Here is a 7,285-nt window from a genome sequence, read left to right as displayed (position 1 = left end):
ACACGCGGTTCTGGATCTTCATCTCTCCTTATTTGTCTCTCAATCTCTCTCTCTGTCTCTGCCCGTCTGTCTCTCTCACACACACCCCACCCTGGGCACCTCCTCTTGACCCCACTGCCTCTGCTCCCCAAGTTCACCCATCAGATCACCGCACAGCCGCCGGGGCTTTACCTGGAAACCAGGAGGTAATGCCCCCCAGGCCTCGCCCCCTGTGTTCTCACGGAGAACAAGCAAGGGGTCCACGTGCCTCTCCTTCAGGGATCCCACACCTACCTATAAGCATTTGCTGCCGATGAGACCATTGTAATCAGCGGGATGTGGAATTCCAAGAGTGACCACTAGAACCCTCCCATGGACAGGACCCTGCAAACCCGAGCTGAGAGGTTCTAGTGGTCATGATTCTCGCTGCCTCTGCAGAAGCACCTGCTGCATCCACAGGAGCCCAGATCAGAGCAATCTGTTCTTCTGTATATGAAACGTATTTATTTTCCTGCCCAATTCTCAATGTCTCATGATCTTTATCATGACATCACATTCAGCGTTCATTTCTGCTTTTGTTTTTCCATAAATAAGGTGTAGTCTGTTGAGTTAGCTGAGGTTAAATTGACCAACTCCATCCCAATACAGTGCTGAGCACGAAAACCAGAGTCCTGACCTCAAACAGCCTCAAAAAGGAGGAACGGGAAAACGAAGCTCATGGAACTCCTCTAGAAAAATCAAAGGGACGTGAGGAACTACACTTCCACCCTAGCCGTGGTGAGCCACATAGACTCACCAGCAACGGACAGTCCAGTGCCAAGAACAAAACACGCAAGTGACAAATTCTAATTCGGGGACAAGTCAGCGTAAAAATATCTTTAAAATGTTCTAAGTTGGAGGACTCATTTGCAAATTCATCAGAATGTAGGGGGATCAAGTGGTCTGACGAAAAAGTACTTATTTATATCTGAGCCCAGGGAGCAGCGCAGAGAGCATATGAGAAAGATTTGTCCACATGGCTTAGTCACACGTGAAGTGCACACACATGCAAAAGCGGAGCACACACGAGGCCGAGCCACCCAGAGCCACCTGAGGCCCCTTCAGGGTGGAGCCTAGATGAGCGGCCCAGACTCTCCCTGGCACCATTGTAACAGCGTCAAATCATGGACCTCAAACAGGGGCCCTGGTGTCAGGCTCGGGGCAGGGGCTCAGCCACTCCAATAGGGCTTATGTTATTGTAAGAAGATCTTTCAGCCAGAAACCAGCTGACATTCCAGCCACATGTCTGCCCAGAGATGGTTCCACTTAGGAGCAATGCATACATCCATTCATATATAATGAAAAAAAAAAAAAAAAAAAAAACTGTGAAAGAGAACAGGAAGGAAAACAATCTTACTAGAAACTTGAACTTTCCCTGCACATCTTCCCCTGAAACCCCATGTTTTCAATTATGCCATACTGAATCTATATTGATGCTAATATGTTTGCATTGCTGGCTTTCATTTTATTTTTTTTACAACTCACCGCAGGACAGCAAAGTCAAAAATATACCATTCTGATCAACAGGACACATCTGCGGTGAATCCACACAGAAGCAATTAATTTCCTGGTGGTATTTTTACACTGGGGGCCTGATGCAGGCCCCCATTATACAAACAAAAACTCCAGACAGCTCCTGCTGCCTGATAAAAAATAAATCAGATTGCAGAGGGCTGTTTGGCCCAGGACTGCTACAGGCTATGACTTGTAATGAGGCATCCCGACACTAATTATGAAGCTTATTAAAGACAATTGTCCAACTTGTTCTAAGTGTAACCTATAATCACACTAAAGAAGGCAGACACCCAGAAGCAGCGGCCGGCCGCCCCCTCGCTCTGCACAGCGGACTACGCGGCATAGCCGGGGTTCGGATCGAATCACGGAAGCGGTAGGACTGTGTCTGGCAAATTGGTCAGGATAAATGTGTTGGAAGGGCAGGTGAAAATCACAACCGCTCAGCGGTAATTCACCCATCAGCGCCTCCCTGCCCTCAAACACCTGCCAGGGAAGGGTCCAGAGACCCTCCAAAGCAAACATCGCCAGCACAGTATTTTACTATTACTTATTCTGAATCTTCTCTAAGGTTGCAAAAGCAATATTTCAATGTACTCTTTCAGGAGGGGAAGGGAGAAAAAAAAAAAAAAGATTAATAAAGATGTTAGGAGGATGAACTGCTGTGAGATTTGTTTAATTATTCCCCACAGGACTGCCCCAGCAATCTGCTGACATTTAGCCCCGACCTTGCAAATCCTCAGTAAATATTAATATATCAACTCAAACAGGGACCGTGGTTTTCCTGGTTCGCGGAGCTCGGAGAGGTTTGCCACAGTGGGGAAAAATAACGTGCAGAACTGAGGAGACGCGCTGCTTTGATTCCACCTTCTGCTGCGCACATGAACTGGGAGCATCAACAAAATGGCAATGCTGTTCCTTTGCCACAGCTGTAGAGTGACACTTCAGATGCCTTTGCTTCCCTTTGTACAGCCTGCTGGAATAATCCCAAAACCACAGTGGCAAGAGATTAGAAAGGAGGGAGAGGAGAGTCGGGGAGAGGAGAAATCGCAGTTGATTATCTGCAAGACTGGAAATTTTAATAATGTGGAGGCCCGCCCTCCACTCCGATCCACTTCCCCAGAACCGTGGGCCCCGGACAAGGGCAGAGGAAAGCACCCCTCCCAGGCTCTGGGACTCGGCTTCCACCTCCCCCATTGCTGCCTGCTGCCCTCCTGGATCCAGGTCCACACAATCCCAGGAGCACATCCGAGCATGGAAATGGCTGGTTTTGACTGAGGGTTTGCCAAAGGAGAGGAAAAAAAAAAAAAAAAAATGGTGGTTGCTTTTTTAATTTTGCCCTACCTGTGCTAGCGGTGGTGGTATTCTTGGAGGTTTTCTTTTCCTTGCCTCAAATTCAGATAGCTGTTATTGACACATCCTCTCATAAATAGTTTGAAATTCCTAATGGTTGGATGTTAGCTGAGGGCCCAGGAGGCCTCCAAAGTTCCTGGGTGTAAGAAAGGGGCTTCCTGGGCCACATTTGGCTTTCAGATGTACTGTGCCGCAGAGTTAATGCGTGATTAATTTTATTCATAAAAATGTTAATCACTTCATTGTGAGATCTTTTTAACATTCACTGCAGCCAGCACCTTTTTAATTTCTCTTGCCCACCGTCTCGCAGATGTATTTAATATTTTCAGACATTGCCGCAGCTACCCGAGGACCCGGCAATTAACCATACGTTTAAAATTCAGTAACGAGCAAAGCTACAGCAGCGACAAACAAGCAAACGGGAAAAGACACGCGGAGGAAAGACTGCAAGTGACCAGCCCGCATTGCTCCCTTTTTGCAGTCGCCCCCTGACCCTCCCCGCCCGCCGGGGCCCCCTCCCCGAGTGCCTGCGCTCCGCCCCCGCGGAGAAACCCGGACAGCATCTTCCCCGCTCGAAAGGGTAGTTTCAAGTAGAAGGAATTAAGAAAAAAATGCCCTTCGGTTTCGAGGATGTAAACCGTCTCGGAGTTATTCCCACCGCTGCGCTCTGCCCCCAGCCCAGGACCCCGCGGACCGCGGACAGACAATGGGGACGGCGAGGCGGGAGTAGGTGGGTGCGCCGGCCCCCTGGTGCAGCCGGGCCATTGTGTCCCCGCATTCCGCCGGTGCTCAGGCCGCTGGGTAAATGGATTAGGGGATCAGAGACACCCGCGGCGTCTGCAGAAACCGAACAGCGGCCCGAAGGAAGAGCTGCACTTGCGCCCCACCCGGGCCGGCGGGGGATGCTGGCGGGGGCCAGTAGGGGCGTCCACCAGGCCTGAGCACCCCGAGGGCCCTCCCAGAGTCCCCGCTGCGCTGCCCGCTCCCCTGCTGGGCTCAGGGCCACCGCCTTCTCTGACCTCCCACTGAAGACAGTTCCAGAATTTCCAGCCACTCCAGGGGCCTCCCCAACCTGTGCCACCCCGGGTGACTTGCATGGGCCCTGGGTCTTCTCCTCCACTGAAAACAAATGATAAGAAAGAAATGTTAAGGCTGCGTGATACAAAGATGAATGAATATACTGATAGAGTCTATTGACACGTTTTCCTCGACCTAAAAGAAACTTTTCTTTTCATTTGAAAAGAAATTAAATATTTTCATGAGCCTCTGAAAGCACTGTGGCCCCAGGCCCTGTGGTCCCCGTGCCACCGGGTCCCCTCCGTCCGTCCCCGCTATGCTGCCCCAAGAGGGCCCATTTTCAGACGTCTGTATTGGGAGGGAGGGGTGTGCATCCAGCTTCAGTAGCTGGAGCACAAAGGCAGCCAGCAGTCCCGGTGGGATGACCTTCTGAGGCCTCTCAGCTCGGAGCTATAATTAGGGCCACTGGCTCCGAGGGGCGCTGGGGCAGACCTGCAGGCTCTCTGTCCCCAGCAGAGCTGAGAGAGGATGGCTGCGGGGCTTTTTACGTGGAGGGACCAGTCACCCCATGCCCCTGGGTGGACAGGCGCAGCCCAGGAAACCTTTCCTGGGGGCCCTGCTCCCTTCACGCCAGTTCAGGGGACCCCCTGAGGTGGCTGGGCACTGTCACTACCCCTAGAGTGCACCCCTCTACCTCCTTGTTCTATCTCCTGGTCCACCCAACCCTGGATTCGCCACCCCAGGGCCAACCCTCGCCCGCTGACCCCCCCCCCCCCACCTGGAGCTGCATCCTCCAGTTGAGGCCAGAGAGATGAGACAGGAAGCTCCCCAGGGCCAGGCAAGTCGAGGGACCACAAGGCACAGGGCGCGTGCTCAGTGTCAGGTACCCAAAGCTTCCTCTCTCCGGTCCCTGGGAGGCCTGAGAGCCTGACTGACTGACTCATGCCCCAGTGCTGGGCCCTGCAATGCGGCCCGGGCAGCCCAGGCAGGGAGCAGAGACCGCTGGAGGCCGGGCAGGCTTCCCAAGCCCCTACGGCCTGTGTACCCCAAACCTGTGCCAAGCCACCCCCCACCAGCAACCCTCTCTGGGCTTAGCTTCCTTCCCTCCTTTCTGACCTCCAACTTGAATGCCCCAGGGGCAAAATCCCATTCCCACGGGCACACTTCCCGCACCACTTTCAGGACAGCGTTCTGGGCTCCCAACTCCCCATAAACCTGAGCAGTCACCCGGCAGCCTCAGCCCCAGCCTGACCCTGCCTCGGCCACCTGGCAACCCCAGGCCTGCCGGCACCATCAGGAAGGGAAGGAAACCCCGGGGCCGGAGGACCGGAAAGAGTCCTCGGCTTAGGAGAGGGGTTCGGGCAGAGGGGCCAGGGCCCTGCCAAGGCCTCCGCCCCAGGGGAGAGGACCAGCGCCCAGCCTAGGGCACCACAGGTGTGCGCCCACCCTGACCTCTCTCTCTCCTTTCCCCCTCCCTCCCTCCTTCTCCGGCTTCCTAGCTCCCTGGCAGTCCCATCTACAAGGACGACTGAAACTTTATAGGGCATGATTCATCGGGTGGCAGCCCTTCGGAGTCACGGCGAGTATTACATTAATCAGTGTCAGGCCACTAAAACCGAGATATGAATATGAATTCTCCATATTGCAGGCGAGATAAATGTGCTGGTGAATATAATTGATCGGGGGAGGGAGGGAAGGAGGGTGGGAGCAGTGAGATTTCAGAGACCAGCGGGTCACCGATTGGAATGGGGCCTGCATCCACTCCCCAAGTCCTCAGACCAGCAATGTCTGAGGGGAGGTGCTGGTCTAGAAAAACCACACCTGGACCATCTCCCCGTCACCTCTGCAGGCCTGAGCTGGAGCAGAGAGGAGGTCTCCAAATCGGATTTCCTCTTTACCCTCTCTCCAAAAATAAGACCCAATAAAGACAGAAGTCTGCTGTCCCGGACACAGGGTGTCCTTTCTATGGGAACCTGGTCCCTGAGGAGGAGGGAGGCCAAGTTGCCAACATTAATCCAGTAGACATCCCTCACCCTTACCCATTTTCAGGTTTAGTCTCCTCCTTACAGGACTACTGTCACCCTCTGAAATTGTGCTGGGTACGGGTAGGGGAAGGTGGGAGAGAGCACCTCTGTACACCCAGAAAGTTCCAGAAGAACTTCCACTTTGGCTTTAAAGAAAAGGGGGTTTCTATGTCCACTCCCAGATATTTCAGGTGCTGAAGCAGTGGGCTCATCAGGACCTCCCCGTGGGGCACTGCACACCCCTAGGCGTGCACACCCTTAGGTGGCTGCAGTGGTTGGGAAAGATGTAAACAAACAGCACACAAAGGACAGAAATGCTTTTCAATGCTCAATTAAAAATTCATGTCTAGCTCTTCAATGGAGGAAAATCATTCTGAGGCTGGCAATCTGATTTCTTTGCAGTGAAGCTTTGGTCCCCAGGAGGGGGACAGGGACCCTTCACGACTTCCAGGCCACAGGGTTCTGAGGCCTTGGACCCCCCTGCTGGCTCAGCCACCTGGGCGGCAGCATCCAGGGGTCCCAAATGTACTGGACAGAAAGAAAGAATGGAAATATGAGTTGAAAGCAGAAACACCTGCATGGACCATCCTATTTGATTCTGGGGGGTTAAGGGTAAACAAAGTGGAACTGGGCCAGAGGCAGAGGACTCCATAGCCCACCTGAATCCCACCTGCTGCTTCCTGCAGTAGCTCAGAAGGGGTTTCCCAGCACGATGTGGCCGCCAGAACAGCTTGTCTGTGGGCCAAGAACGCACTTCCTCATCAGAGGACCCGAGCACCGCTCCTCAAAGGTCTGTCGCCGCGCACTCTCCCAAGAACGCGGGAGCCGTCGGGTCCCAGAGGTCAGGGTGGGGCCCAAGGTTCTGTTCCAGAGCTCTGGAATGGGGAGCGGAGGGCCGCACTGTCCCCTGCAGTCCTAGCATCGAGGACAGGCCAGGAGCTCCTCGCTGAATCGGCCAGGGCCCCTGGGGACAGCGCGAACACCCGGAGCTGGGCCTGGTCCTCGCCCCTGTCCCCAAATGCCAGCAGCCTACGCAGTAGGCCCAGCAACACACACCCCCAATTTCAAACAAGTGGGTGGCACTCTAGAACACAGAGAAAGCCTCTCTAACATAATTCGAGGCTCGCGTCCGCAGCACCCCCAAAGCCAAGGACCCCCAGATTTGGGGCCCTACCCCAGGAGCGAGACTGACGCCTCCACCGGGGCCCTATTCCGCTTGCGGCCCATAGAGGGCGCCTCGAGCACGTCCGTTCGGACTGGAAGCGGCTCCACCGCGGCCGCCGCCCTCCAGCCGGCCCTCGGCTCGGCTCCGCGGCCCGGCTCTCCAGCGGCTCCACGCTCCGCACCCGCGCACCCCGACG

This window comes from Balaenoptera musculus, chromosome 3 (genome assembly GCF_009873245.2).
Source record: "Balaenoptera musculus isolate JJ_BM4_2016_0621 chromosome 3, mBalMus1.pri.v3, whole genome shotgun sequence".
Classification (NCBI taxonomy): Eukaryota; Metazoa; Chordata; class Mammalia; order Artiodactyla; family Balaenopteridae; genus Balaenoptera; species Balaenoptera musculus.
This window is presented reverse-complemented; position numbering follows the sequence as displayed.